The sequence below is a fragment of the Benincasa hispida genome, chromosome 11 (assembly GCF_027475165.1).
Source record: "Benincasa hispida cultivar pf3 chromosome 11, pf3_genome.v1.1, whole genome shotgun sequence".
Taxonomy (NCBI): Eukaryota; Viridiplantae; Streptophyta; class Magnoliopsida; order Cucurbitales; family Cucurbitaceae; genus Benincasa; species Benincasa hispida.
The window spans coordinates 85,874,129-85,885,624 of record NC_143488.1 but is presented as its reverse complement, the minus strand read 5'-3'; the positions used below and the strand labels follow the sequence as shown (position 1 = coordinate 85,885,624).

At 38.8% G+C, this 11,496-nt stretch overlaps 1 non-coding gene across 1 annotated transcript; it reads right to left on the bottom strand.

Moving 5' to 3' along the window:
* Window positions 1-2,567: 2,567 nt before the first annotated feature.
* On the bottom strand, window positions 2,568-2,671 carry LOC120092300 (small nucleolar RNA R71). Its single transcript, XR_005486007.1, has one exon. It is a non-coding gene; the product is annotated as a small nucleolar RNA R71 (small nucleolar RNA).
* Between the last annotated feature and the right edge of the window lie 8,825 nt (window positions 2,672-11,496).

Genomic DNA, 11,496 nt, shown 5'->3' with positions numbered 1-11,496 from the left:
TTCTCTCTTATGATTGCATTGATGAGATGGCATTAATTCTCTGTTTGATGCGCTGAATATTTGTCACCGAAAAGTTAAGTGTATTTGCTACAGTAGGTCGTTAACGGCTTATCAACTTAATTCAGATTCGACAGTCATCAGCTTTCTGTCCCATCGTGATTTATTACGCTTTTCACCCAGATGCGCTAGCTCTATGCGGCAACCTTCTTGAGCAGATAATTGCGAGCACAAATGATCGAATAGCCTTGCGTTAACGAAATCTCTAAATGCGCTTGGCCGTTGATTTCTTTGGATCACATTTTTCGCCTTGCATCAACGCATATTCTGCACAAAAATACACAAGTTAGCTGTATTAATGAGATCGACGCATGCAACTGCAATATTGTGAACTTAATGCTTTTGGACGTAATCTTGTATATTTTTATCATTGCAACCCTGCATTGTTTTATAACTTAGCACTGTAATAACGTGCATTTCTGTCCGTTATCAATATTGCAGGATCTCAACAAAGACTAACGCATGATTAAGAAAAGTGTCGCAGGAAAATTCTAATGCATGGGGCATGCGTGGGAGGGATTCAATGTAGGGAAGATTCATTGATTGAGGTTGTTTGTGTCAAATCACCACTTGCAAGCATGGGCATCTACAGCGGGTGACATCTGAAAAGCATCTGAGTGTCAGGCGGCTGACCAGGGTATGGAATTTAATGCTGCCTACCATCAAGTTGGAGAAGACCGACGCCTATAAATCGAAGAAATCCCACCAAATATGAAATCTAGATCCTTTTTTAGCTCATGGCATAATTCTGAAATTTTGAGACCGTAGAGCTGTGCTGTGGTGACGAGAAGAACAAGAGAGAAGAGAACCACCACCATCGCCGATCAAGGAGCGGAGGAAACTGAGCTCGAGAGAGACATTTCTTCCAATTCTTCCACAAGTGGTTGTCCACGAACCAGAATTGAGCCAAAGAGGACAAGGGATTGTACTCTGCCGCTTGACTCCTTTCATTTCAACTTTCTTATCGCTTTCATCTTCTCATTTGATTAAGTATTGGTTTTGTAAAGACAATTAGTTTCTTTATAAATTCACATATTTGATCTATCATACTTTGTCACTATTTATTTTTTGTTTATGCCAGATGCATCTATAACTTCAGGCAAAATTCCATTTCGCAACACTTAAACCAAGTAAATCAATCGATAAAAGAAACTTTAGCTTAAATTATTCGAGAGAATAAGTAAGCAAACATCAAGTTAGAAACGCTTAGTACATCTAGAGATAGAAGCACTGGTGTTTCATTGCATCCTGTGACTAACGCATACATCCTAGAGATAGGTATTGTATGATATTCGCATTGAGAAGTGCCGAATAGTGTCTAACGCATAACGGAGATAAACAAGTCATCTCATTCGCATCATTTTCTTATTTGTGTACATCTAACTTAGATCGACACATATCACTTGCATTAAACTCCACTTATCACACGATCCATCATTCTCTACTTGATCCTTTTGTATCTTCTTGCACACACACAGCAGCTTAGTGTAAATAACTCATTTCTACATTTACTTAGGATATTTCTACAACAGTTACAACGTAAGGTCTGCGTTAGCTTTAATTTGAATCCCTGAGTTCAACCCTTGACTTACCAGGAATCTGAGTTGGATTTATACTTGGATCTAAGTCAGGAAAACTTGAACGTCTATAGAGGAGTGTCATGCGTCCTGTTGCACATCACTAACGCATCAACGCGTCACTAATGCATCATAAACGCATCAACGCATCATTCACATTTACACTTATTTTTCAAATTATTTTATACAATACACTCCTAAGCTCGAATCACGAAATCAACGAATAAGTTGTTGGCGCCATTGCTAGGGTTTAGCAACAAAACTAACTAGAAATTTTGCTTGTATCTTTTGTAGGAAAACTACAGCTGAGGGAGTATTACGAGCTAAGCTGAAGCTTGTAAATGTTTATGAGCAGGGAAAACACCCCTAAACTTATATACAACCCCAAAGTTGAAAGGACCTTTCGACGAAGAAATTGATCTAATCGTCGTTGTAGGTTAAGGCAACAACTACTCAGACAACAGACCATGCAACAACAAATGGCGGACGAACAAGCGAATCATAACTTAGCTCAACAGCTAGCCCACACTACGCAAAATCCTACCATAATGGCAAATAGTAGTGCACATCCCATGCGGGAGTATGCATCTCCTGGTTGTATGATTTCTCACTGGGGATCATATACCCAACGCCAGATGGGAAAAGATGTGAGATGAAATCTGTAATGTTACAAATGCTCCAACCAACTTGACAATTTGGGGGTGCTCGGGGAGAAGACCCTCACGCCCACATGAAACGTTTCCTGGAGACATGCAACTCGTTTGTGATTCCTGGAATCACTCCAGAAGCTATCAGGCTATCTTTATTCCATACTCTCTGCATAATGACGCAAAGTAATGGATAAGTTCTTTGAAGCCTGGAGAGATCATGACCTGGGAAAAGTTGGTGGAGAAATTCATGCAGAAATACTTCCCACCCACCACAAATGCAAGAAGGCGGAGAGAGATCAAGAACTTCGAGCAGGAAGAAGCTGAAACCTTGAGTGCCGCATGGGAGCGCTTTAAAGGATTAGTCAAGATCTGCCCCAATCATGGATTATTGTTAACCATCCAGTTGGAGACTTTCTATGCCGGATTAAATAGAGCATCTCAAATGGCAGCTGCGCAGTTGCAACTGGCGGTATCATGGACAAATCTTATAATGAAGCTAAGGAAATACTGGAGCGCATAGCAAAGCATAATATGGAATGGGTGGATGACACTTATGATGCAAGAGCAGAAAGGAAGCGGCGATCTCAGAATGTGAATTCTATTGACTCTAACGCAATAGTCACGCTCTCTTCACAAGTAGCTACTATGACAAACCTTTTGTAGAATATGTCAATGAGGAATGCATCAAAATCGCAAAAGGTAAATCAGGTAGAAACATTTGTATAGCCCATGTTTAGCTGTGTGGGCTGTGGAGATCCCCATTCCTACTCTGATTGCCCACAAAATCCGCAATCGGTATGCTTTATTAAAAATAATCCATTCTCAAACACATATAATCTCGGATGGAGGAATCATCCAAATTTCTCTTGGGCAGGTAACCAACAGGAGCCACACCACTCAGGGGTAAACCAGCAGCAGAGGCAAAGACCGCCACCTGGATTCTAGTCAACGCAGCAGTCACACCAACAATCCTTTAATAGAGGAGGTTATGCGTCGACTTCCTCCACTTGACAACCGCTTAAAGAAGTATATCGCCCAGAATGACGCATTGCTGAAAAGCCAGGCGTCTTCTATCAGAACTCTGGAGATACAGGTGGGGAAAATTGCGAGTGAGTTGAAGAATTGGAAGCCAGGAGTCTTGCCCAGTAACACGTAAACCCCAGGGAATAACCACGGAGCAGTAGAGTTGACGCGAGAGGATGACACAAATACGTTCAAGGTAAATGGGCAAGGAGTTAAGCCCTACTTTGAAGATGGTGTAAAACGACAAAAGTCATCCCTTGTATTACACGAAGCCAACTGAGGCTTGCGTCGAAGCATCCCTGCGTTTACATCGACACATATTCCAGGGATGCTTCTTCTACCTTCATTTCTTTTGCATTATGTATTTTATGACTGCGTTTATGTTTACTCATTGTTTGCTTGTCTTTGTGTTACGTTTTAAGTTGATTAATGATTGTTATTGCTTTCTTATTTAAGAGATTTATTTAATTTTAAAAAAATTTGTGTATAACTGGAAGAAGCTTAGGACGGGAATAAAACTGACGCATTGGACTTAAGCCAACGCATGGCCCAAACCGAAAGGACGCATCTCGAAAACACAAAACACTCGATTGCCTAGAAACCCTAGGCACGTCCTTTCGTCTGCTTAATAAATGAGGATGTCAGGCGCCGCCAGACATCACCATATCCTCTCCCCCAAACCTATAAAACGCAAACCTTCGAAATCTCTTCTTCTTCCACCTCTTTCAATCCTTCTTCGAATAAAAAACCCTAGCTTCTGAAGCTTTACTGCCTCTTCGATCAAGTTTGCTACTCTGGTCAGCCTTCAGCAACAATTTCTTTAGCATCTGACAACCAAAACCAGTCTCTGAGCTACGGAGGCATATCGCCGGTAAGTTCCTTCTCATCTTCTTCTACTTCAATGTCGCCCCCTCCAAACCCTCGTCAAACCTCGAAAACTTCCTTTCAGACCAAGCCTTCGCACTGCGGGCCTTCCTTTATATCCCAGTGACCATCTCGGTCGAAACCCATCGAAACCACCATAAATCCAAAATCCTCTAAAACCCACAAAAAACCCAAAACCGCCGCAAAACCTAAACCCAAAACTCCCAGTAAACCAAGGCGGCAATGCTCTTCTTCCTCTGCAGCTGCCGAGAAACCCTACACAAAGCCTGCCCCACCACTGTTTATTCCAAATATTACGCCGATGGGTGTGACGCATGACCTTATTCCCACTCATCTCCACAATGCACTATCACCTGCAATGCATCCACTTCCCCATTATCCATCCAACCCTTAGCCACCATTTACCCCATTGAAATAAAAGAAGCTAGCTAACCCCTTCAACCACCTTCACCCATTTTCATTTCATCTCTCGGGTTGTTGCATACCCCATCCGGCACCCGACTAATCACTCCCCTCAGGCCCAGCTCTGGTAGTCTTACGTCAGAGCGAAATAGCGCGGAACAAGAGACGAGCAAGAAGTTTTTGGAGCGATTTTGGCAAGTTTGAATCAGGGCCAAGTAGAAGAGGAACAAGTGATACGTCCTGACCTAACCGACGCATCACTTGAAATTGATGAAGATGAGTGTTATGCGATGATGCTTGAAGTAAAGTTGGAAGAAGGAGAAGAGGGAGAAAGGGAAATTTGCCCGGACGCATCACAACCTCGCCAATCTGATGCGGATGAAGGGCCATCGAAAGAAAAGAGAGTGATGAGAAAAAGGAAATTAATTTTGGAGATGAAGAAGAGTAGTTCGCATCTGGTCTTGAGGATGCAACGCATGAGAGCTGCTCAAGGTCTAGAGTGTTAGAAAAGGAATTGGAGCATTACCAGCCCACATGACAGGGGCGAAGGAAGTCAACCCTCTAAAAAGAGTTGGAAAATGAATTAAGGGAGCTAGTGCGGGAAGCCAAAGCACACGAGGTGGGCAAACGTAAGGTAATTGACGCGTTACCTAAAAAGACCAAAGGGAGGAAGTGCCAGTTTAGTGACATCCTTGCCGAGAAGGGCTTCTTCCTCGAACATAACCCATTTTCTCCATATATAACCGAAACTGTGGACACAATAGGCTGGGGTCAACTACACGTTAGGCATACAAGGATTTGGCCCAACCTTGTCCGCCAATTTTATAGCAGTGAGTTTGATATGGAGAGAAATACGGCATTCGTTGATGGTGTTTTGGTGCGCTTCTCAGCTGACAAAAATAATGAAGTGTTCAATATTGCAAGTAACCTAGATGCAGAGGGAAACCGCATCTTGGAACATCCAACTGCAAGCCAGATAGAAGATGCGTTAAGAGTAGTGGCCAAACCTGGAAGCACTTGGCAAACATCAAGAAATGGAGTAAAGATCTTAGCTTCCAGGAATCTGAAACCAGGCGCAAACTTATGGTATTATTTTATTCAGAAAAGCATCATGCCTACAACGAACGATGAAACATTATCAAGAGAACACGTCCTGGCCACTTACTACATCATGCAGCACATTCCTCTTAACGTAGGAGGATAATAAGGGACCAGATCAAAGCCATTAAAGCAAAACCACGAGGACAACTCTATTTCCCTTGACTAATTTATGCGCTGTGTGAACGCAAGGGCATCCCTTTGGGGGATGATTATGAGGAAATCGATGGCCTGATGGATATCAAGTTGATCAGGCGTCTGCTTCGCGGTTCACCGCACTAGCCTGCCCCATCTCGCAAGGACGCGGCAGCCAGACCTCTACCCTCCAAACGCGCCCCCAAAAGAAGACGCATCTGGGTGATTGAACACAACGATGAAGTTTCGAAAAATGAAGATTGCGAAGCGGAGCATGCATCTACTGATGAAGAAGCGTGGACAGACTTAAACATCCCTCTCTCAAACTCACCTGTGGCCCTGCAAGAAGGGATTCTTGATCCAATGCAGCACGAGACTACCAATTTAGATCAAGAAATCCTTAGTCCCCTTCCTTCGCCCTTACCAACTCCAATTCCAACTTTCGTACCTCCTCCAATTATTTTTTAACCAATTGGGTTAGGGTCAAGCAACGTCGGAAATATTGAAGACCCAGTTGAAAGAACTAAAAAGCCAACACCGCCACAACCACGCATTCATATTGACGAGTTGAAAACTTTCATTAGTGATCAACTCAGACCACTAGCTACATCTATTGAAACTCTTCAACAGCAAAATAGGGTTATAAAGGATTACATGCAGCAACAAACAAGAAGAATGCAAGACCAGTTTGTCTACACAACACAATATATTAATCAGACCCTTGTTAATCTTTTTTATTTGTTTGTTATGTTTGTTTATTCCATTACTGAGTTATCCAATAAAATGAATGAAATTTCTATCATTTTTCATCCTTACGTTTTTCCTTAGCATACCTTTTTGTTCTTTAGCTATTTTCTTGTCTTGTGTGTTGTTTTACCTCAATGATATTGGTAATATGAAATTTATAAGTATAGAGTAGGCGTTAGGAAAATCAACAAAGCCTGAACTTTTCTAAAAAGTCTACATGTTTTCTTTCTAACGCATGCAAGCTTTAAATCAAAACTTCTTTCAAAACTCTCAAAGACTTTTTGAAATTATGTTTCTCTTTTAGCAATGAGGATTTAGCTAATCTCCAAAATTTGGGGGTGAGGGAAATCCAAGTTAAGACGCATTAATCGAGTACATCAAAAAGAAAGGAAACAAAATAGAAAGATATTAAACGCAAACTCCTCTGTCATTACTCTAAAAGAAAACCTCAAATTGGCATGAGTTAAAAAATTGGAACATGCACTTAGCCGTAGTTGGATGCTCACTGACACCCGTGGGGGCAAGCCAAAACGAAGTTAAGTCTCTTAGACCAATGTGTCCCAAAACTCCTCTATCTAGTTTAAAAAAGTTGTATCTTGAAACACATGCATGCTAGATATGAGTTTAGTTGTGAAGGGCTCTCACCCGTAGTTGGATGCTCCCATGACACCCGTGGGGGCAAGTGAAAGTGGGACACCTGGAACAACGCATGGGTAACCGAAAATTTATACTTTTTCTTTTAACCGACATATATTTTAAAAGCATGTAATGCATTGCTGGTTTAGAAAAAACGAGAATGTTTTGAGAAATGAAAGAAGTTGTTGACAAAAAGCTTCTTGCACCTGAAATAAAACATTATTCCTTTTAGAAACGAATCCACATGCGTTACATTTTCCAAACTCCAGTCTTAAGCTTATAAGTGAATATAATGAGAGGTGAACCTTATACACTAAAGACAATGGAGATAACAAAGAATTATTTGTTGAATGCTCGAAGACAAGCATTGTTCAAATTTGGGGGTGTGATAACTTGTAGAAATACAAGTTATTTTGGCTTAAAAGTTGGAACAATTAGGGTCTTTAGTGATAAAATCTCATCATTTTTAGAGAAAACGCATGAAATTACTCGAACACTCTCAAACTCACGCAAAAGAATGTTTATTGCTAAAATATTGCGGCACTAACACATGATATTGCAGGATCTCAACAAAGTCTAATGCATGATTAAGAAAAGTGTCGCAGGCAAAGTCTAATGCATGGGACATGCGTCGGAGGGATTCAACGTAGGGAAGATTCATTGATTGAGGCTGTTTGTGTCAAATCACCACTTGCAAGCATGGGCATCTGCAGTGGGCAGCGTTTGAAAAGCATCTGAGTGTCAGGCGGTTGACCAAGGTATGCAATTTAATGCTACCCATCATCAAGTTGGAGAAGATCGACGCCTATAAATAGAAGAAATCCCACTAAATCTAAAATCTAGATCCTTTTTTTAGCTCATGGCATAATTATGAAATTTTGATATCGTAGAGCTATGCTATGGTGACGAGAAGAACAATGGGGAAGAGAACCACCACCATCGCCAATCAAGGAGTGGAGGAAACTAAGCTCGAGAGAGACATTTCTTCCAATTCTTCCACAAATGGTTGTACACGAATCAGAATTGAGCCAAAAAGGACAGAAGATTGTACTCTGCGGCTTGACTCCTTTCATTTCATCTTTCTTATCGCTTTCATCTTCTCATTTGATTAAGTATTGGTTTTGTAAAGACAATCAGTTTATTTATAAATTCACATATTTGATCTATCATACTTTGCCATTGTTTGTTTTTTGTTTATGTCAGATGCATCTATATCTTCATGCAAAATTCCATTTTGCAACGCTTAAACCAAGTAAATCAATTGGTAAAATAGCTTTAGCTTAAATTATTTGAGAGAATAAGTAAGCTAGCATCAAGTTAGAAATTCTTAGTATTAGAGATAGAAGCACTGGTGTTTCATTGCATCCTGTGACTGACGCATACATCTTAGAGATAGGTATTGTATGATATTCGCATTGAGAAGTGTCGAATAGTGTCTAACGCATAACGGAGATAAACAAGTCATCTCATTCATATCATATTCTTGTTTGTGTACATCTAACTTAGATCAACACATATCACTTGCATTAAACTCCACTTATCATACAACCCATCATTCTCTACTTGACCCTTTTGTATCTTCTTGTACACACACAACAGCTTAGTGTAAATAACTCATTTCTACATTTACTTAGGATATTACTACAACAGTTACAATGCAAGGTCTACGTTAGCTTTAATCTGAATCTCTAAGTTCGACCCTGGACATACCAGGAACCTGAGTTGGATTTATACTTGGATTTGAGTCAGGAAAACTTGAACGTCTATAGAGGAGTGTCATGCATCCTGTTGCACATCACTAACGCATCAACACGTCACTAACGCATCATAAACGCATCAACGCATCATTCATATTTACACTTATTTTTCCAATTATTTTATACAATACACTCCTAAGCTCGAATCACGAAATCAACGAATACTTTGCTTCGTGGTTTATGATCTCTCATGTGGTTTTCTTCCAAGAATGTAGTATTGTCGATACAAACACTTTATTTTCTTGTGGATCGAAGAATAGACCACCTCTCGTTTCCTTAGGGTAATCAACAAATTGACATAATCTTGAACGAGGTTCCAATTTCTTAAGATTTGTCACTAGCACATGTGCTGGACAATCCCAGATTCTGAAGTAGCGCAAACTAGGTTTATGCCCCCTTCATAACTCGAAAGGTGTTTCAAAAATAGTCTTCGAGGGAACGTTGTTCAAGATATGAATTGTAGTCTCTACTGCATACCCTCAAAACGAGCTAGACAATAGAGCATAGCTCATCATAGAACAAACCATGTATAACAAGGTTCTATTTCTCCTTTCTGATACACCGTTTTGCTGAGGTGTACCAAGTGCTGAGATTTGAGATTGGATTCCATGTTCTATCATATAGTCTTGGAATCTTAAATCCATGTACTTTCCACCTTTATCAGATCGAAGTGTTTTAATAGTCTTACCTATCAAAGTTTCAACTTTTGCCTTATACTTTTTGAACTTTTCAAGGGCTTCAGACTTATGTTCCATTAGGTATAAGTAACCATACCTCGAATAATAATCTATTAAAGAGATGAAGTATTCATACCCTCATCGAGCTTTTACATTCATTGGACCACAAAGATTCGAATGTATGAGCTCTAAGGGCTCTTTGGCTCTATAATCTTTTCCACTAAATGGTCTTTCAGTCATCTTACCCTCAAAACAAGATTCACATGGAGGTAATAAATCATCTTCTAATTCACTTAGAAATCTTTTTTTTTTTTTCAATCTCCTGATCCTATCGAGATTAATGTGCCTAATCTTAAGTGTCAAAGATAGGTATTATTGGACAAAGAGATAAGTATTCTTGTTATTTTCCTTTTAGTTTAAGTATTAGTAGTTTTAAACATCTCGTGATTTAAAAGTGCTTTTGTTTTGGTTGATATTCACTTTTTTTTTCCTTTTATTTTGATACAGAGAGAATGAGAAAAGGTGTAGTAATTCCCCTACGTAGGGAATTGCATTTTATTTAATTAAAATTAAATAAAACTATTAAATTTAATTTAATTAAATAAATAAAAATCAATAACCATTTGAATCATATTTAAATGATTCCCTCTCACATAACCTATACTGTATCTAAGGTGCATTAATTTTAACTTATAGTTTTGACTTAATCAATTTAATTAAATTTAAAATTTAATAAAATTAAATAGTTAATTAATTTTTCAGTTAATTAATCATCCAATTAAATATCACATATTTAATTTAAATTTCTTATTTGAATCATATTCAAATATATTTCTCTCATTTAACCTAAAGTTTTAATGCGCATCCAATGCACATTATTTTTAACTTATAGTTTTCAATAAGAATCTTATTCATATTAAATTAATATTTGAACTCCTTTCAAATATTTTGTTCTCTCATTTATTAATTTTCAATCATATCCAAAATTAACAATAAAGTCTAAAATTAAACTTTATATTTAAATGTATCAATATATATTAAAAAATTTCCAATTCTGAATTCGAACATTTCAAATTCAATTTAATGATAAATTACCTCAATACCCTTTACAAGCTAGGAAGGGGACCTAATGGACCTACAGATCAAAAGCTCCAATAACGTGAGATTAATTGGCTAAACTCATTAACCAAATTAATCAATATTCGTTAACTATGGGTATACTTCACTAAAGACCCACAGCTGCATTCTTCTCACTAAAGATATGTTTTTGTATCCATGGATATAGACCAATAACAGCAAGTTAGTCCTTCATGAGTGTTCATAACACTACCTAGGTTAAATTACCATTTTACCCCTAGGTTATCTCTACATCCTTAAGTACCAATACTCCTCTAATGAACAACATATTTATGGTCCAACCATTAAACAGAAACCCCTCTCGGAACAGTGAGAGGGTAGGGTCCTTTGTTCAAGTCCCAGAGACACAACTTAAGGGAACACTCATCTACTTACCCTGAAGTTGGGAAGGAGTAAAATTCATCTTGTATGATTATGTTCTCAGCTACCCGCTCAGTCTTATCCCAAAAATGGTAGGCATATTGAGTCGACAAACTGGCCACTCTCACCCATACAAATAAAAGGAAAATCCCTCGTGAATAAGAGTTCATAATATACTCATGAGTAAGACTAAGTTGCCTAGGTCATCCTATTGAAATAGTAACCTAACTAGTCAGCGGAGTTATATCTAATGGTTACTATTATTGGGGTTGATGCCCTAAATCTCGTAGGGTTCTGTAGTTTGTAAACACTTGTATGAACAAACACTTTATGATTTATAATATATGATATTTTA